At 40.8% G+C, this 21,669-nt stretch overlaps 1 protein-coding gene across 4 annotated transcripts in view; it reads right to left on the bottom strand.

The window, feature by feature from the left end:
- Positions 1 to 21,669, bottom strand: part of LOC116309307 (speckle type BTB/POZ protein) — a 100,396-nt gene that overhangs the window by 68,090 nt on the left and 10,637 nt on the right. For 3 of the 4 annotated variants that reach the window (XM_039611564.1, XM_031725876.2, XM_031725879.2), the window contains exon 2: positions 14,443 to 14,578. The gene's annotated coding sequence lies outside the window, so the exon portion shown is untranslated. Of the gene's footprint in view, positions 1 to 14,442; positions 14,579 to 15,979; positions 16,001 to 21,669 lie in introns of those variants that run through there. The other variant, XM_031725877.2, reaches the window with a different exon arrangement.

Below are 21,669 nucleotides of genomic sequence, written 5' to 3'. Positions count from 1 at the left end.
AGTAAAAGAAAGGAAAAGGTAGTTGTGCTAATAAGTTCAGTTCCATCCATCGGTTACACATGGTACGACAAGGGTTGCTCCTTTGTGTGCCCCAACGTCACTCTGCTTCCCAATTACCACACTTATACACATACCCACACTGACACCCACACTCACATATGCGTACACTCATTTATATTCAGGAAGAATTTTAAATGCTCTTCATTAAATTCCTAAAAGATGGACCAACTCTTAAATCTAAAAGTGATCTTCTCACCTTTTACACATTGTTATCTATACATTAAAGAGCACAGATATTATACAGCGAGGGCTGAAAATTACCCATCTCACTCGGTAAAGTGTCAAACCGCAGCCCTGATAATAAGAATGGAAATGCAGGTAGCACTAACAGATAAAAACACTGTTGGTCAGACAAAGCATTAACAGCAAGGATGCATAAACCTTTAAAAGAGAAATGTTAGCGAAATAAAGGACAGGTAAACAAGCATCAGTCTATTCTTTCAAACTATATTCTCTCTTATTTTTAGATAATTTGCATAATGCAAAAGCTGAATGTTTCATTTGTAACAAGTATGGTTTATTAATGTAGCTTCAAAAAAATTTTTCTCTTTCTAAAAAAGATATGACATTCAAAATGCTAAAATTTCAAAAGTTTCAACTTAAATGTAATTTTGAGCTGACATTTTCAGTATTTACTTGCAGGAACCCCAGTCGAGATAGTGGTGGGCGCTGGGTGCCTGCAGACGAACATCTCTGTTTGTCTCCTGACACCTAAATGCCAACCTCTATCCTTGCACCACTGAAGTGGAAGAGACTGCAAAGTTGCAGCCAAAAGCTGATACCACCCAACTGGAAATGTGTCATATCATCTATATTAATCAGCCAGCATCCTGATTTGAGATCAGTTCATTACCTGCACAAGGGAGCTCACAGAAAGTCGGCACTGGCAGAATCAAATCCAAATTCCCATGAGACTATTAAGATAACAGCTGCAAAATAACTGCTGGTGTTAGTAAAGGTGACAAAACCTTGTGAGTCACCCTCCAAATCTAAGCCTTTCTAATTTGTGTTAAGGTTACAAGTGTTCCCCTTAGTATTCTCTGCAGCACTGAGCCTTTTGGAGGGTCATCAGATGTTGCTTGGTACCACAGTCAGTTCTGAAAACAGGAAATGCCAGGCAGATAAAGCTGCTAGACTACCACAAACACACATTCACACACAAACACACACACACAGTGACATTTCAGATCTTCACAGTAAATCTGGGACCGTAACCAACAGTTATGCTCTGAATTGAAGCTTCCCTAATTCATCTCCTTCTCTTTCACTATCTCTGAGAGCACTCCTGCCACTATCGAACTTTTAGCGCTAAAACTCATCTTCCTCGCCTGTTCTGCCATTTGAAATTACTCACGTTAACTATTTCAAATGTTTTGTCTTTTGTCTAAATGGCCTTTGTTGAAGAATGCCTTTGGTGAAGACCCCCTCTGAGATTATCACTCTCTCTAATGAAGTCATTTGTGTCAGGCAGGCACATTCCAATCTCTAAACAGCCAATCAAAAGCACCAGAGAGACTTTCTCTGCTCTGGCAGATGCCAGGATGGTGGCAACAGTAGACAGCGATGGACTTAGAGATGGAGGCAGATAAAAGAAGAATGACAAGCCTAAAAAAACAACATAAGAAAGCACGCATTTAAAAAAAAAAAAAAAAAAAAGTTAAATATATAAACATAATAAATATGTAAAAGTTATTTAAGATGATAATGAATGGGGAAAAGGATGGATATAAATGAAAGGATACATGCAGACACAAAATGAGTAAGGGAGAAAAAAAGCAAGGAATGTCTTTACAGACAAAAACTAAGAATGCAAACACGAAATCCAGATGTCAAAACAAATTAGATTTCAGTCTCTGCAACTTTGGATAAGCAAGCTGGACATGTCTGGATGAGCCATTTTCTTCATATTTGCAAAAAGAATTTTCAAATACAAATATTTCACTGCAGTTTTCACAGTGAGATCTCATTAACTAGATAACTAGAACCATGATGATTCCCACAAGAGTTGCTACCAAAGTAAAATAAAAATTAAAAAGTACTCTCTGGTTTCTAGTTTGGTCACTTTTTGTCGATAAAATATCTCGAACAACTTTTGTGCCGTTACCCAGAGAGATTTGTGAAAGGAACAAAATCAGACACAGTGAAGAATGGAAGATGTAACGATAGAAGAAAAAGGAAAGCGGTGCTGGACAATAAACAAGCATGAACCTGTCCAGTCACACAGTATGTGAACAGTATTGTACTGGTTGGTATTAAAGTGAACTGGGCTACCTGTCGGTATGCAGTCAGTCAGATCATTGGCATCTTACCATTTGCCAGTCAGTACACTAATTAGATCGGCTGAAGAGTATTTCGTAGTTACACTCAAGTACATTTTACTAATTGTTAACTTTAACAATTAGTAAGATTTAGCTGAGATCAAAAAAAGAACAACACCAGGAGAATTTAATCTTCTATATTTGAGTTGAAGTAATGTGTAATCATCTTGATACATTTTCATATATGAAGCATTAAAGATATATCAGTGAAGTACAGGTAAACTGCAAAAAGCATATTTGAAAAAAAGAAAGTACTGGAGACCACCAATGCTACTCTTCAGTCTCCAATCAGGCAGACCTATCGATTTCTTTTTTCTTTTTTTTTTGTGTTCATATCCTTTATTTTTTTTTTTTTTTTTTTTTTTTTTTGTCTGTCCCATTTGGTTCTTTAGCCGTCAGAATTGTTGTCTGAAGACCAACAAGGATACCAAATGGATTTATTCTGCCAAATGGATCATCATGGCATTGCCGTATTGGTCCATTTGATCAAACTTTGTTGTTATTATTTATTTTATTTTCAGTTGTTACAGATGGGACAGACATGACTGGGGGATAGGAAAGGGAGAAAGAAAGAGAGGAAGGAAAAGAAAAACAGAAGGGAAAAGAGACAGTGAGAAAGGGCACTTACAAAGACAAAGAGAAAGAAAAAAAAAAAAAAAAAAAAATCTCCTGGATCACCTGTTGAGAGAAAAAGAAGAGAAGACAAGCAAAAAAAAAAAAAAAAAAAAAAAAAAAACCAAACAAAAACAAAGCAACATACTAAACACAACACCATCACGTTAATCTAGCTAAGTGTGAACAGCAGTAAATACTAAATATTGAAAGTTGTTGTGCAGCATGCAGGACAGACAGCGCACAATGTGCTTTGAAGTAGCAGCTAAGAAAGGTGTAGTTTATGTCTACGAACAGTGAACACCCGTGTGCACACCTGTGTGGATCAACGCGCTTGTATACAAAAGGTTTCCCCATGTAACGGTCTGCTAGAGGGTGTGGAGGCCCATAGCCCCGTCCCCCAGGGCATGAAGCAGGCATGGAGGAGATCCAGGCTCCAGACATCCAGAGGCCCCAGAGTGCGAGAGCCCAAGGAGTACCACCGGAGGGGCATCCGTGCCACCTTCCTGGGAAGGGCTGAGGAGATCCCCAGACGAGGGGGTCACCCAGTAGCCACGGAGCAGAAGCCAGAGGGGGCTGCACCGGCGTGCCCGCCGGCTCTGCCGGCAGCCAGCTGTGCCAGAGTGAACCGAGTTGCAGGCCCCGAGGCCGGAGGCCCGAGGGCCCCCTTTGCCCCGGAAGAGGCCTGACCGAGCAATAGGCACCAGGCCCCGCCAGGTAGCCACCGGGAGTGAGCTGGTGCATACCTGAGCGCAAAGCCCCGGACACCAAGAACCACCAGTGCACCAACCCCTGAGGGCATCAGTTACCAGCAGGGAGTGTGGTGAGGGGAGATAGGCCTCCACACTTGGAGGGCCTGGGAGTACCCAGGGAGGTGGAGTCTAAGACCCGACCTGACATATAGACACAGACAAACAGGCACACACAGACATAAACATGCTTTCCCACCCTCATGCACACATATACAAACACTCAGCACTCACCCAACGTAGGGACAGACATACATAGACATGTACACACAATCATACTCCCCAAACATACTCTATGCCCTGGGTCCAGGTACCCTCGCCCCCAGAGGGGGAAACGGCACCCAGACCCAAGAGATGTGACCCTTTCCCCCGGGGTGGAGGCAAGCAGACCGCCCCAGGCTCCGCAGCAGCAGAGAGGCCAATTGGACAGCCAACACCTCCTCCCAGCCCCCCGCCCCGATGGCTAGTAGAGAACGGGGGTGTGTGAAGACCCCATACCTCCCTCCTCCCGCTCATGTGTAGTGTTGCTGCGTGTTGTTCTAAAGTGCATTTAAAACAAGGGAGGGCATGGTGCTGCTGCCAGAGAGCAGCAGGTGTTAGCACGGCCCCTCCCGAGAACCCTCAGTGTCTACATGGATTTAAAATTGAGAGGTGGGCACCGGCGCCAGAGACCTATCGATTTCAAAATCCTACGTCGCCCTGTTCTTCAGTTATCGCATTCACAAGATTTTCAGAAAACTTGACCTCTGAGCTCTGACTTTGAGATCACCGAGATTCAAACTCAGGTCAGATTTTAGTTGATACAACAACCGTATCAATCTTAAGCTCCTACGTTTTTTCGTTCTCGCATTCACAAACCCACCCAGCGGGGTGATGACAATATCCCATTGGCCTTGGTTTTGACCATTTTCAAGTCACTGACTGGAAGTCCCATTCTAATCAAGTGCACACGCTCAGAAAGTACACGTCACGTTCTGTATCATACAGACCAAAATTTTATGTCAAGGATCATCACTGGTGATAAGAGCTAGGTCTTCGGGGATGACTCAAAAATCAAACACCAGTATTTTAGTAAAACAGACCACATCACCCAAGCCTGAAGGATGCACATCAGCTCAAGCAGTGCAGCAAGGAGGATGTTGTGCTACAGTTAGACTGTCAATGAGGAGTTCTACTTTAAACATCCTGAGGTGTGTGAGTGAGGACATTTGGTGAAAACAACCTGAACTGCTTGGCTTGATACGGCGCCATCATTACTTTGTCTGCCCTCTCATGGCACTGTGAAAACAGGAGTTTTCTAGCCACCCCAACACAACAGCTGCTTCCCACCTGCCCTACTCAGCATATCTGGCTGCCTTTCCATTCTTTCCCTGCTCTATAAAGAAACTCAAATTAAGAGGTCACTATTTCAACATAGCAGAAAAAACTCAATATGCTCAGCAAATTCCAACATGCATAAGTGTATCAAAAAACTAAATGAAAAATACAGTAGTGTCTCAAATGCGCAAGAAAAATACAGCTATTACTGGATATCTGAAAAATTACGGAGTGAATAATATGCACCCATAGCTGCTACAGGTATTGGTTCTCATCTGTTTCGGGATGTTTCTTTGCACTCCAATCATGAACTAAGAGCTCAACAAAACTCTGTTTAAACTTGATCTACATAAACGCAAACAATCACACAGGCACACTGAGCAAATTAGTTTGCATCCGAGTACGGCATTGCATTAGCAGTGAGAGTCCACCTCGTGTCCTTGAGAGACTGTTTTCTTGCACGACTGACAGCTAACTGTTATGAGAAAAACAAGAAAACACAAGACAGCCAGCTACAAATCAAAAAAGGAAGGAAAATAAAAAGGCAAGAAAGAAAGCAGAAAGAAAGCAAATAAGTAAGCGAGAAAGAAATAAAATGAAGATACAGGACATAATATAAAGCCAGGCTTATTCAAGAGTCAAGGCATGCGTGCCCTATCAAAAGGAACCCTACCGGAGGAAAAATATAAATAAAACACAATCATTAACCAGCTCTGCCACACTTAACAAGGAGCTCAGAGAGATGAGGGAGGAGGCATAAGTGTAGGGAGCCGCAGGGTTACCGCAGCAACTGAAATTAGAACCTAGGATAACAAGAGAAATGAGAATGTGTGGGATGACCCAGGTGAGACAGACCAAGAGGGGGAATAGACAGAAGATGAGAGGCAAAGTAAGAAAAAGATTGAGAGACAAAATAACAGATCCACCTTCATTTTGTTGAGCACCCCTTACACAACAATGTAATAAATTAAATGCTGGTAGTTGTTGTCATTTAAAATCTTAAAGCGATGTCAGCACCTTATTCCTCTGATGCATCCGACAACGATGAATACGCTCTCCTGTAGTGTGACATTATCGTCTTTTTTTTCCCGTATTGTACATGTTTACATATAGCTAAAGAGTTCTATAACTGTGTGGAAACTGATGCTATAAATAATGTATGATAAATTATTATAACTTTGACTTCCAGTTATTAATTAAGTCAGTTTTATTTGTATGGCCCATAGTCACAATGATTCTCAAAGGATTTCTCAATACCCACACTATAAAAATACATTAAAAATGCCTTAAAAACTCAGACCATAATTGGAAATGAGGCAAATCTCCAACCAACACTTAATGAAGACTTTTTTTTTTTATGAAAAAACACAAGAAAACTGGCAGCAAAGGTGACACTAAGAGGATCACAAGGGGCCACAACCACCAGTTTCTCACTGGCTGTGCTCACGGCTAATGTGAAACTGATGCAGGCTGGTGACATTCATTCACTAAAATCTCAAACTTGACAGTCCAAGTGCTAGACGCTCTGCCCCATAAACAGCATCACCAGCCTATTCCTAGACCAAAAAAATTAATTTGTGACAGTGCATACCAGATAATGAAGTGAATGGTTACAGAGTAATGTTATCTGGGTAAACAGTAATGTGCAATCTTGACACATTATGGCAGTTATCACAATATGTACAGTAAGTTTAAACCAAGTTAGGAGTAACATCAATACCAAATAACGCTCTCCTATTACTGTTCACTGGGAGCACAGAAAGAAGCACTCCGATCTTCCTCTTCATTTGACAGCAGCAACACTGCCATTTTAAATATGTATAAGATAAAACACACAAATATATATAAAACGTCTAATTATTAAGCCTTACTTAAACATAGTTGGGTTTTTTTGTAAATTTGCTTGTACTTTTATACTTTAGGTACCTTTTTAATGATAATGCTTGCAAACCTGACTGTGAAAAATGTAGATAAAAGAATCAAAGGCAGTGAATTGTAAAATCACTTTGTTTTTTTCAAAAGCACGTATGCTCATTTGGAATTTGATACCAGCAATGTGATGCAAAAAAGTTGGTACAGAGGCATGTTTGCCACTATGTTGCATCATCTTTCCTTTTACCAAGACTGTTAGACTGTTGGGAAGTGAGGAGACCACTTGGGAAAGCAAGATGTTTTCCCATTGTTGTTTGAGTCAGAATTCAGCTGCTCACCAGTCTGGCGCCTTCTTTGTTGTAGTTTCCATTTCATAATGAGCTAAAATGTATTCGATGAGTAACAAGTCTGGACTGCAGGGATGGCTGCAACATGGCTGAGCGGCAACTACAGGGCATTAATGCAGAATGTGGTTTGGCCTTGTCATGCTAAAAAAGCTAATTATTTCGATGTGAAAGCTGGATCACAACATGTGCTGCTGTAGAACCTGCATAATATTTATATTATATATACACTCAGCATTAATGGTGCCTTCACAAATGTGAAAGTTACCCATTCCATACATTGTGTTCATTAGCATACCACTGCAGATGGTAAAGGGATACACTTTACATCCAGCATATATTTTTTCCATTTTTGTTTTACCTGTGATTTGTTCTTTTCACGGTAGTTTTACTTTGCCTGTAGAAGCAACAATAAGTGTGTTCCCAAACAAATTGTTCTTTAAAATTCCTGTCTTGCCCATGCAAAGATTTTCACAACAGAACAGAGTCGGATTTTAATGCCGCATTGTCTGGGGGCCCAAGAAACATGCTTATTCAGCATTGGCTTTCATCCCTGTCGCTAGCATACAGTTGTTTCTCTTGCTCTTCTGGATCTTTTAAATTTCAATTCTAATTTTATTTACCTAGCACCAACTCAAAACAACAGCTACTCCGAGGTGCTTTAAATTGCAAGACAATATTAGAAAGCAAACCCCTCAACAATCACACAACCCAATTGCTACACCTGACACTTAGCAACAGTGGGAAGGATGAACTCCCTAAGAGGAAAAAGCGAGTTCGGGGAGGAGTATTAATCTCTCAAAACTAATGGGGGTAAGGGGAAAGAGTGGAGAAGAAAAAAAAAAAAAGAAGAGCATGCAGCGAAAAGTATAAAATGCAAACTATGGGGGGAAAAAAAAAAAAAAAAAAGTAGAGAAATTTTGATGGCATTCAATAAATGAAATGTCACGCAGTAGAATAACAAAGAAATGCTCAGTGCATCAATCATTTAATTATATTACATGCAGTAGATGAACTAACTTCCATTTTTTGGTAATTTTACAGAGTGTATAAATGAAGGGTACATCGGTATACAATTCCAGTATTGATGTAGTTTTCAGCAAAGCTATATACATAATCAAGGCATAACAGAATTACTTTAATTCAGTGATGGATTTTGATTTCGGTGTGCCACCATGAGATTTTCAGAGCCCCCTTGTGAAGCATTAAAACATTTCTAGAGTCAACACTGCTTACAGGAAATACTCACCTCTAAACAAATATGCAACATAATGATCTGTATAATACTGATAGAATTTAAGGAAATCATCTAAGCACAACTGACAGTTATGAATTTAGCTGTGAGCCTTTATCTAGCACCTTTGTTAGTCTGCTTGGAAGTTGCCAAGAGACAGATAATGCCAACTGGAGGCTGGCAGTTTATAAGGTCTGAGTGTTAAGACCTTAAATGCCAATATTTGTCCCAAGGGACGGAATAATTAAGGCGTAAAGATTTAAAAGGCTTGTCACATATGGCTGGCCAGCTGTCACATCTGTCTATTCATATTCATACCGGTAACAACTGGGCCTATACTAAAGCAGCAACAGAGGATGTAATGGCTGAGCATTAAATGTCAGCAGACTGAGCTACAGTATAACTAAAGACTTCCACAAGAAAGCACCCTGAATGAGTAGAAGCCTGGCATTTAAAACAATTCACAAGCTCCACTTCTCATTTTAGACATTCACTCCCAAGTGGAGTGTTTCAAAAAGATCTATTCCCTATGGCTATACTGCACACATTCCCAGTTTTCAGTGTTACGGGAAGCAGCACTGCAAAACCAGCAGAGGGGGCACAGTATTGCAGCCTCAAGTAACTCAGAAGCAAGATGTAAGAGATTGGCAAGTTTCACTTTTTACAGCATCAGCCAGACAATCTCTCAACGGAGTGATTTCTAGGTGCAAATACCTGAAAAATATCTGCAATGCCATAAACCACTAAGCTTGCTTGTCCCAGCAGCACACTTTCAGCTATTAAATTAAACCATGTAAATGCACCCTTTTTTTGCATACAACCTCTTGCTTTGACTTCCTACCTTCATCGTGGTTTCACTCAAAGATAACCATAAACTTAAAAAAGTAATCTTACTTGAACTGTATAACCTATCATAGTCTTTCATTTAGCGTTACCATGCAGGACGAATCTGAAACCTTTGCCGTTTAGGTATGATTTCTTGCTGGTCAGACATCAAACTGCATGCTGAGGCAAGAGAAAAAGAGAATTTCTATGTCTGGATGATGAAGGCGTGACTTTATGGCCTTTATGAACTTCAAACAGCTTGTTTTGGTCCAAATCACAGAACAAGTTGTTTCTTTGTTGCATTTATAGAATGGTTACTTTATGATAACCATAGATAATTTTCAATTCAGCCATAATTTATCAACAAAAGCCATGTGGGAGGCAAATTATTCAAAACAAATCCAATTTTAGTCCATGTCACTTTAGCCAAGCTTTGTGGGCTTGAAGTCTTGGATCTTTGTTTATACTGAGTTTTAACACTTTTCTTGTGCTCTTTCAGAGTTTAGAAATACCCATGAATTGGAAAAGGCCTTTTATTGCATCTCCAGTCCACATTTGCCCTTTTTTCATTTTGTTATGCTTGGCTTTTCAAGCATGAGTAAGTACAGGCTATCAGATGACAACATTCTCCTTATAGCTATAAAACTGCAGTTCAGGGTCACTTCTTGTAAATGAAGGTCTAACTCCTGAAAATCTGTGTTGCTGCTCACTTGAAGTCTGTTTTTTTCAGACCTCTTGGTGTGTTTTTAATGCTTTCACTTGAGTTTAAAATGTTTTGAAAAATGAAAAAAGAAGTTTGCAATAAGTTGCATAAATGGTGCAATCATAAAATTCTGAGACTCCATCATACCAGAATAAAATCTTTCTACTTTCCCCTTCAAGATCAGATCTTCTAGTCTGAATTCAGCTCCAATGCTAATTTTAGAGTCCTATGTTGAAGTTCCCTTGTACATCTCTGATTTCAATAACCCAAATAAGCCCAAATTTGACTGAGGCTCATCAATGCTGATAAGAGAGCAATTTTACATTGAGGTCTACAGCTTCCAAACCCAAAGGTAGAACTTCCAGTCAGAAGCATAACCAGGACCATGCTTCACTAGGTTTTGAACCATGAACTTTTCTCACTTTGCCTTTACATTATTATCTAGCCCTTCAACACACTCAAGTAAAAATGACGTTTTCCTGGTTGCACAAAGGTCATTTTTACATATAGCTGCAGACTGAATGAAATTATGAGTGCAACTCGTCTGCTCCATCAAAAAGTATAAAACACACAAACCTGAGTTATTAATGTTTGTAGCAGGCAGTTTATGCTACATTGTGCTAAATTTAACACCAAAACCCTTATCTTACATATCTTACTGCAGAAAAACCTTGAGTGATGTGTGGTTTAACGGACATGGCACACTAATAGTATCTTCACAAAGACATGGATGGCTCGGCATCTCACATGAATAATGTTTTGTGTTCCTTTGTACATTTCAGCTGTTACGCATAGTGCAATAATTACAATATTATATGTAATGAAAACACACTCTGGATAAATCATGCACTCTACCAGAGTCCCAAGCCACAGGACCGCATACAGGTGCTCAGCAATTTCTAGCAGAAGAGTTCATCCTTGTGTCATAAACATATTGATTCTTCTGCAGTTTCGTTTCATTTATCTGAACCGTTTTCAGATAAAAGCAACGTCTAGAACCTGTAGTACTTTTAGTACATTATTCACACTCTCAGTTTTGAGCAATACATTTGCACTGCTCTTGGTAAAATGCAGGTCACTAATGGAATTAACTAGCTCTGTTTGTTTATAAATGTATAAACTGTAAACTTATACATTTATTTAGTATTCTGAGATTCTGCATGGTCTGCTGGCAGCGAGTTCCCCACTGGCTCCCATACTGCACTACAGGTCTGAAGTAGATGGTAATAGATTTGCAGCAGATATTACATTTAATGACAGCTAGTCTCTATATTATTGTAAATAGATTGCATCAGTTTTTGATTCCTTCAATTGAAAATTAATAGCAGATTGACTGTCTTATTGCTGTTTTATCAGTTTAAAGAAGGCAAGTGACTGAAAGTGGTCTCAGACCTGCTCCCTGCCTTTGAAGTGACCATTTAAAGACAAGGACATGACAAGTTGCTTTCACATGGTCCAAAAAAGCTTTGGTCGCACCATGGTCAGCCACCACAGCCCAATACAGCCATTTAGTGTAAATAATACAAACGATGGGACATGATAGCATTTTCACATGCTAGTATGCCATCACACTAGCTCACCATTGTATATAGACATGGAATTGAAAACATAGGAGCCTTTTGGTTAGACTAACATTTCTTTAACCCTACTCACCACATAAGCCTTCGTATTAATCCTCTTCACTTGAATAACATTATAATGTTGTGTGCATCACAAAAACACAAGTAGTGGCCATAAAGAGACTACAGGAAGGAACCTCAAAATAAAAAAAATAAAAAAGCAGCCATGCTGAAGGTATGAAACACATGAGTAGATGAATTCTAAGGGGAGATCAGCTAAATTTAACTTTAGAAAGGTGTTTTATACTCATGGGCAAAGTCCCAGACCTTTATGATGGCACCTGATACAATACAACAGGCCTCAGCTGTTTTCACACATAAACTCAAATGCTGGGAGAATTGGGTCATGGCTTTGTTTAAATTTGCCTTTTCCAATATGTACTACATATTGCACTACTCAGTACATTCTCACTACATTTGCTCTAGTCAGAATGCTTCTGATGCCTTCTCACTACAGGAAATACTAAATTTTGTGTGACAGAGATGCCACAATATAAATCACTTGATGTAAATTTGAGACAATTGTGGTTTTTCTAACAAGAGCCATCAAACAGACATTGTACTAAGGAGCTTGAAAGTTAAAAGTCTGTTTACTGTAAGATCCCAGTATGTTGGACATTTGCACCTGTCAGTTTCTAGTGAAGTGGGGGTTTTTAAGGTAACTGTATATACTAAGTATATTCCTGGGATCTTTGTTATATCCTGAGTTTGTAGATGATCATGTGGTGGGAAAAGCTTGTGGGTGGCAGGAAGCTGCTGACAGAAGTGAGTGACAGGTCAGGTGAGTGCTGTGGTCTGTTCAGGCATGCAGATCCAGCTCCTCTGAGTGATCTGAAGTGGCTTCAATTAACTGAAGCAGTGAAGTGTAAGGAAGGGGACTGGGGAGCATGGGCCCCAGACAAGCCTCCTGACAGATTTGGGAGGGGGGGTGGGGATAAGATGAGTGGAGCCTTCTGACAGGTCCTCTAATACCCCACGAATTCAAACCTTTCTCCATCTCCTCTTAGCTAATTACTACGTATCCATATGGAGACACTTGTCACTGTGATCACAGCAAATTGGCTGTAACTACAGGGTCAGCAAAGACCGTTATTCACTTATATATAAACACAAGAATACACACAGAATCCAACCATCTAATTTTGCAAGAAAACAGAACACACACAATACTTTTTCTTCATTTCCAATACTAAAACTATTTTTAGTTTCATGGGAGAACTGAAGTTACCACCGAGAAATCTAATATCACCGGCGCTGCTTCATAACCATCTGAAAAACCACATTCATGTTGATTTTTCATGATGCTCTTTCTGTGTGATAATACAGAAAGGAGGTGATTAAAATACCCCAGCATTTCTCAACAAATCCTACACAGAGATTTAATTTTCATGGGTATACACAGCAACACTGATGTCAAGAGACACTGCCAAATGAAATGTTTAAAAAAAAAAAAAAAAAAAAAAAAAAACAACACACACACACACACACTGAAATTGACTTCTGAATGTATGAAAGTAAACCACACACCAAACATGTGGGAAGAAAGAGAAAAGGTTTGAACTGTATCTTGGAATTTCTTTTGTCTTAATGTTAACACCAACCTTTGCTTTGAGTTTAAACCCAAAGTAAAAAAGTAATTAAATGTCCTATCCTACATGTGATGAAGCAGTGGAGAAGCAGACTGATCTGTACACTAGTAGGGCAAATTAATGTATTTATCATTTACCATTTCGTCATCTCAGCAAATACAAAACAAGTATCTCATAGCCTCTAAATGGAAAGAGACTGCTACTTTACACTATTTTCGCCAAGCTTTTTTCCCCCCTTCCTTTCTTTCCGTCGTGCTGTTCTTGCTAGTTTTACACTACCTAATTAAGACGGGAAAGTTTGGTGGGGGAAGCATGAAACACACAGGACCACATAATTTACCCTCAAGGATTTATTTTATTGTTCCTTTGTTTTTTTGGTCTCCAATGTTGGCACATCCTCTATGCCTCCACCCTTATTTCCCCTTCTAAAAACCCAAGCTTTTCCTTTTTTCACCTTTTCAGTCTTTTATTAGAACTGGGTCCAAATTCTGCTTATAAATGACAGATGAATACGACCTGAAATGTCTTATCCAGCTGCCATTTATATGATCAAGTGTCTGCTGCTGTCTCTATTCTCTTGCTACTTGGTATTCCTTCACTGGGAGCCTTTAGATCTTCTTTCACCTTCATGCTTTTTGAAGGTTTGTGTTTTCTATCCAAACCATTCAGCTTATTTCTTATGCTGAACCATCCACTTCCTCTTACCCATAATTCGATTCAAAGTTAGCCTTATGAGAATACTGTAGGTGTTGGTTTCTTAAACAGCTAAACAAAATGTAGTTTACTTTAGAAGAAATGACTAATTTATTTCAAGCAAAAACCAGTTTGGGGAAAAAAAAAAAAAAAACACTTTAAGACAACTGAAGTTGTTCAGAAGTCAAAAAAGGCAGCATTTCAAACTTAAATGAATGTGAAATTGCCTGCTTTGAAAAATGAGTGCAGAACACATGAACACAAAGAGTCCAATACTTATACAGTTGTTGAAAGTTAGCTAAAAACACTTGGTTTAATAGTACTGTCATCAGCTTGAGATCAAAAGTGGCCATTTTAATGTTTTATCGTCATAGACTAAAATTGCCTCTAACAATCCCTCTTCTCCACTTCTCTCCCCACCCACGGCAGATTTGCAATTTCCCAATATTGGTACAGACCGATGCCCCCCCTTCCCTCCCCCAGATCCTCACCTCATTTGGTACTCACCTAGATCAAAGTACCTCGCACATCTGTTCCGCTTGCAACCGCCATAACTAGCCAGCTGGACTCTCTCCGTCAGGTCTTGCTGTCTGTAGGTGTGTCAGTACTGCTCGTCTGTCCAAAGCCAGAGCTTCTTGGCAAGCTGCAAACACAAACAGCGAAAAGAATCAACAAGACTGTAGTTGTGAGAGTGAGCGTGGGTGTGAGCCAGTGCCTTATCATAGTCTTGCAAGAGACTCCTTGTCAAGTTGACTGTTTGTGTGTGCATCTGTTATGTAGGAGACTTGAATGCAGAGTATTCCTGAGATAGAGCGAGTGTGTTTGTGTGTGTGTGTGTCTGTGTGACAAGATATTACAAAAACACATGTTTTACGGAGACTGTAGTAAGGTTTACACAGCGAGGCGGAACAAAGCGGGACAGGGGCCCACCTTCCACAATTACACGCAGCTCTAAAATACTAATCCAAGCACAAACTGTATCTGGACTGTATCCAAACAGCAAACCAAAAAGCCACAGGTGTAAACAGAGCAATAAAGCAATGCAATCTCAATCCCACAAATGAAATAGTGCTGCTTATAGCAATAGCATTCAAAGCAGGATCACACCAAAGCAGGCTTAATGCTTCCCTGATACTTTTTATGCTATATTTACAGTGACCCATAAAAGTGGATAAAAATCTTTGTAGATAAAATTCACCACGTTAATGTGATGCATAAAGGGCCCACACAGAGCCCGATAGCAAAACAATCATCTGACAGAACAGACCCACGGTGGCTTCAACTCTGCAGTGTCATTAAAATCCTCCAAGTCTAATTCTCTTTCAAATACCACCTCTACCTAAATAAACATGACCAAGGACGCTTACTCATACTTCACATGCCTGCCAACCACAGATGAACAGGATTTCACAGAGCAGACTGGGTGTGTTTTGCCAACCATTACTGCAGAAAGGTCTGCAGATTGTGACAAAATGTCTCAAGCTAAACAGCCATGGTGATGCACTTTGTTCTCATAATAAAGCCAATCCATAAAGATGTCTGACATTTAACATGCCCATGCAACTAGAAAAGCTGTGCGATTTAAGTCAATTTACTTTGACACTTTGATCATAAAGAATAAAACTGCATTTTAAAACAGGCGTTGAATGACTTCAAACTACGGCAATCCAGGGAGTGACAAGTTGCCTCAGAAGTGTAATAAACTGCAACTCTAAGGCTAAACACTGACTTATATTTGGCTCAGAAATACTGCACCGAGAGTGTTACTTTTTATATTTTGGTGCTTTGTATTCACGACCGGCAGTCAAACTGCCTGTGGGCTTTTACCTCAGAGAGAGAAAAGATGATCTGCATGAATGAATGAAATATCTTAAGATCCCTATGTTTACACATATATACCAAGGAAATGTCAATCAGATGCAAAATACAAAGGTTGAGCCCTGAAAGAAATGTCAAAAAGGTAGTCTGGCTCTGTGATGTGTGAATGGGACCAGCACCATTTGATCAATAGCTCACCTGAAATGAATACAAGATTTGTTCTTACCAACTCAAAACAGCAGATGTGGACTCCAACTCCATTTATCACAAACTTGGATGAAACTGTTTCAGCTGATAAAGTGGAGACTGCCTAACATAACACATTTTTAAGTATTGGTTATTGGTTGCTTTCCATTTGTGATGTTTATTTGAAGCTCTACAGAAGTGTTATGCTGAGTTGTCACCACAGGAAATTACATGAAGTATAACCTGAAACAACCCTGTCAGGAGTATGAACAAACATAACGTTGTGTGCCCTTCATGTTCTTCCTGTTTTCTTGGTCTTGTATCATTTGCCCTGCTCAAGTCAAGTGGTCAGCTCAAACAGGAAGCGATAACAATAGGCAATACAACCAGCCATGCCACCAAGACATGGCAAGCTGACCCCAGCAATGCTGGGACGCCATGAGACAGCAAGGTATGTCTCAAAAAAAGAAAAAGAAAAGATTTTTTTTAAAGGAGGAGGTAGCTGACAGATGAGGAGGTGGAAAACAAAAAATACAAGAGGGGAGAATAGAAAGCAAAAAAAAAAAAAAAAAAAAAAAAAAAAAAAAAAAAGAGGAGTCGACAAGACAGAGGAGGGAGAGGCAGGATGAAAGATAGGTCGATGTACAACAGGCTGATGAAATAGAGCGAGAAAGGCAAAGAGAGAAAGGAGCGGAACAGCAAGTCAGACAATAGTCAAACAGAGGAACAAAAAAAAGACACTAAAGGAAAAGGAGACAAATTAAGGAGAGGGCATGGGGGGGATGGGCAGAGACAGGGGGAGCCAAAATATAAAGACAATGTCAGATTCAATACTTCTCTTAAACGAGAGAAGAATTAAGGAGGAAGAAGAAAGAGTGGCTGTTCTATATCTCGCTGCTCCTAAAACCTGAAAAGACTTGAAAGACCAATACGTAGAAAGGAACAAAACACCAGGGGGGGTAGATCAAGCGCTTGACTGCATTCAAAAGAGCCACAGAGGGAGTATAAGTGACACAATTAAGAGCATAACTGTCATTACAGCCAATCAACCCAGTGCCACCCACATGGCCACTGAGCAACAGAACCATCATGAAGAGGGATGAAGGACTGCTTATTCCCCCTAGCAATGCAGCAACGACTGTTAATACTGACTAGCACACATATCTAAAAGCCCTAAAGGCCATTACATTGTAATGCAACAGAAACACAAGACACGTGTACAAAATCGTTCCATCAAAACATGTTCCTGTCTCATTTGCATCTTGAGAGAAGAGCTGACATTTAAATATAATCCTGCTGACATGCAAACTAAGTGCAGCCAATTCCATAGCCCACATGTGCATTAGAAAAGGAAAAAAGAAATGACGTGTGAATCTGAAACCAATCACAGTTGGACGTATACTCTCACTCAATAAAATAAAAACCAAATTTAATGAGCTTTCAAGCTCCTCCACAGTGACATTTCCTCTCCCAATTCTCCATCTTTTACAACCATCATTCACCTTACCTCCATTTCTCGTCTTCCCTGCTACCGCTTGCCTTTCCCCACACCTCCCTCACTTAGTTTTTCATTCTAAACCCACTACTTTGCCTCCATCTTCTTCTCTCTCCCCATCCAAAACAACAGCCATTCCAGAAAGAGGGCCATCAATCTTCTTCAATGAGACCAGAGTGCGAGAGAGTGCCAAGGCTACAGCAGATTACTATCTCTGCTTACCTCCACTCAACACTGGATAACATATAGAAGGAGAGAAAGGGCAAATGGAGAGTCGGGGAGGGTCGAGAGCGAGTCAAAGAAACCATCTTAGATAGAAGATGGACATTAGATCTTAAAAGCCTCAAAAACAAAACAAAACACCAACTTCCACTCCTGTCACCAGCAGAGGCTTGTCAAGTAAAGACGCCCAGCAGCTGATTTTAAAATCTCTAATCCTAAGTGGCAACTCCAAACCTGATCCTTGATTTACTTCCACAGAGAGCTCTGCTTATGGAGAGACATGAGATACAGGTCTTCTGTTAGACTGAAAATGAATCATACTCTGCATCCAAAACAGAGTTACAAATTCAGAATCAAAATGTGTACTGTTACTGTAACTAATTTAGTTGTTAACTACAGTACCAACAGGTCATTACAGTTCAGTTTGAACAGGAAAGAAAAAGTGACAGTGCATGTATAGAAAGGAGGTGGGGGAACATGATGGAGCGAGTGCTGCTTAATTACTTCAAAAAAAACACTACACAGAAATTGTTGTTTGTGAAACACACAGAAATATTCGCATATGCACTAAGTCCTGTAAGCTAATTATCCCATCTGATGATATTTAGAGACTTCTGAAAGCAATGTGCGAATGTTTGTTTGACAAAGAACTGACACAATGGTGGAAAAGCCAGAGCTGTGACCTTGCAGCAGAGAGGGGTTTTTAACAAGCTGCCTCACTGCCCTGTGTGGTGCAGTGGCAATAATCTGCACACACACTGTGCATCACAGGTAAATCCAAGGCTGAGGACGTCCTTCTGAGGAAACCTTATGTGAGAAAAAGATTGGTTACATGGCAAAGCAGAGTTTTTGCATAGAAAATTCTGGGTATTTTTGTTGTTTTTTGTAATGCAGTGCAGTAAAAGCTCAGTGAACTCTTATATTTATAAAACATGGCCTTCTCAAGCAGTCTGCAACCAAGGACACAAGACCACCAGGCCAGCTCTGACAGCTACATCCACAATTGAGCATGATAGGGCTAATCGCTATGCAGCTTTCTCACTGAGGAAAAACCTACGTGGGGGGAGTTTTGTCAGGCATAATAAACTCTCCCTGCATTGTCACACCACTGTTGAGGAGGAAGGTTAAACTTAGAGCTGTCTGTAAAGCTGTCCCTCTGCAGCAGCAGCGCTCTGACTGGGGATCAGCATAGTGTGGCTTCTGTGGGCCTGTGGGCCACACAGCAACGAGTGGGAGGAGGCAGCAATGGGGCTCAGCCAGGCGCTAAAGACTTTGACACTAACATAATCACTGATAATTGATTCTGCTGGTGAGGAAGGTTTAACATTAAAGGATAAAAACAGCAACGGTGGTGGCAGCACGGCGCTCTGGCTTAATATGAGCTGATGGGACTGACGCCACCTGTCACACACCATCTAATCACATGAAGACAAGATTCTCTAGACGTACACATATCATCAAATCACTACCAGCCTTGGACGCGCTCAGCACCCTCAAAGCAGCTTTGATCAGCAGTGGGTCGAGAAAATCGAGGGGGCACAGAGGCTAAGGGCGGTGGAGGAGGAGGAGATGAGGAGGAGGGGGAGGATGAGGACAGACAGACAAATAAGACAAACGTCCTTCACTATTGCAGGACAACAGCCCTAAGATATCACATGACAGGACAGAATAAAAGCACAGTGTTTCAAAGAGATATAGAAAAACTGTGCACTAAACCGAATGCAGTTATTAGAAGCAGTGTGAAACATTTGTTCCATACTCGCGGTAATGGGAGTTGAGCTGCAGTCAGCTGACATTGCAGTTATAATCCGGCTAATGTTATTCTCATTAGCTTATAATGAAGTGACTACTATTATACTATAATAATCTTCCAACTGCCTTTTATTGTAAAGTGCCAGCCTGTGGGAAACACTAATAAATCTGAGGCAATAAACACATTTTAACCCGATTCACCTGTGATTTGAGCAGACTGTTTTTTTAAGATGGCTAACCACAGAACACTATTTCTAGTCAGCCTCACAGATTTGTTGTTAAAGTATAATGGAGACACATGAGCTAAGTCTAGTAGCAGTGACTGGGGTGTGCCTATTTGCTGAGTGAACTGATGAAGACGGAGGGCTCCCTGTAGCCTTACAGTCAGAACACTGATAAATTGGCCAGCATCCACCCTTTCCCCAACTGCAGGAAGGATACGTGTGCATGACAATAAGTATGAACGCCTGCTAGACTGGAACTGACAACATAAAGTGTCAATGCTACTGATTTCATGTACATTTGGGGGGGGGGGGGGGTCAGGAGGACAAAGGAGAAGGAAGACCTCCATTATGTCACTAGCAGACGTGTCACCACAAAGGAGACAGTCGGGCTATCGGTCCTCCAACCCAGCAATGGCAGACTCACCTTCTTAAATTAAAGGGTGCTTAATACAAAGCATGTCCCAGACAGACAAACACAAATTTCCACCTTGGGCTGCAGACATAAACACACATCACTTCATGTCGAAAATGACTGTTTGGAGATCAAAGGTTTAAAATATGCGAGGGTCAGATATCTTGCAGAGAAATAAGGGAGGAAAGATTGAGGCTGAGAGGGAAAAAGGTAGCAACGGCAAATAAGAGATGGAAAGGGGACCAGAGAAAGCCCCAGGCTGATGGCAGCGGGGAGAGAAGAGGCAGACTGGATGATGAGCTAGTGAGAAAATGTAAATGAGAATCTGTCATGCAAAAAAAAGGAAAAAAGAGGGGAAAGAAAACGTGAGAGATTACTATAGGAACTGTTCGGGGAGAAACTGAAGAGCAGAACAAAGCTCACAAGAGGGAAAAAAGGGGGTGGGCAGTGCACAGGAGGAAACAGCAATCCAAGAGACATGACAAGCATGCACTACGCAGCCTTTTGCTGTTAAAATGGGCCACATACTTCCTAATATGTCCTTCAACATGTGGTGAAGTCAGTTTTAGTCATCACAGAAAGAAAATGTAAAAAAAAAAAAAAAAAAAAAAAACACAAATGATAAGAAAGGTAGCAACAAATAGTGAGAGGTAAAATAAAAAGACAGAGATGGTGCCTGGAGAGGCGACTCATGGCATCCCTTTGTCACAAGTCAAGACCACAGGGAGGAAGAGTAGGAGGAGTGTAGGCAGTAAAAAGGCAGCTCTTTTTCCTCAGTCTTTCACTCCCTGGCTATCCTCCACCAGCAGCTGGAGGCTAAACTTAAGCTCCAGCAGCCACGAGGGAGAGAGGAACGGCCTTGGGAATAGGTCATCCACAACCACAGACCAAAACAAAACTCAAGCATCTGCATCATTAGAAAAGGAGCCCAGAGTCCCCTGATGTCTACCCACTGCACAACAGATCCCTCAGAAATGTGGCCACAACAGTCCCCATGCACACAATCATCCGCTGCACAATCGCCATACAGCGATGTCAGCCTCCTCTTCATGAATATTCATCTGCCTCATTAACACTCAAGTGGGGAAACACAGCATATTGCAAGAGACTCCCGTTACTTGGAGAGCATGAAAGTTAAAGGCGGAGAGGAAAAGGGAAGAAGAGATGGGACACATGGTGACTGCAAAGGAAGGAAAGGGGAAGAAAGAGTAAGAGGCAAAGGCTTTGTTTCTTTGCCTTCAAACTTTTTTGAATCTCAGGAGAAGAGGGGAGGAAAAATGTCCTATATTGTTCCGGGAGCTGACACCCCCCAGTCGCTTTTCCTTATGAAGCCAGATAGGGCAGTATGAAAGCAGCGTCAGCAGCAGGGACATCGCAGCGGGAGCACAGGCTAAGAATTACAGACCGTTTTACCCTGTAAATCCTACTGCAATAAAGGCTTTAAAACAGCTGCAATTTCACCACTAATGTCTGGCTGCTCGCAGTAACTGCTAAACTGTGGGGGATATGTGTGAATACACCTCAACGCAAGCTGCAGCTGAACAGACACTCATGTGACTCCCCCTCCCTCTGTTCAGTAACAAAACACACTTACAGACGTAAGAAGCCAGGCTATATCGTACACA

This window comes from Oreochromis aureus, linkage group 4, assembly GCF_013358895.1.
Source record: "Oreochromis aureus strain Israel breed Guangdong linkage group 4, ZZ_aureus, whole genome shotgun sequence".
In the NCBI taxonomy this organism is placed as follows: domain Eukaryota; kingdom Metazoa; phylum Chordata; class Actinopteri; order Cichliformes; family Cichlidae; genus Oreochromis; species Oreochromis aureus.
This window is presented reverse-complemented; position numbering and strand designations above follow the sequence as displayed.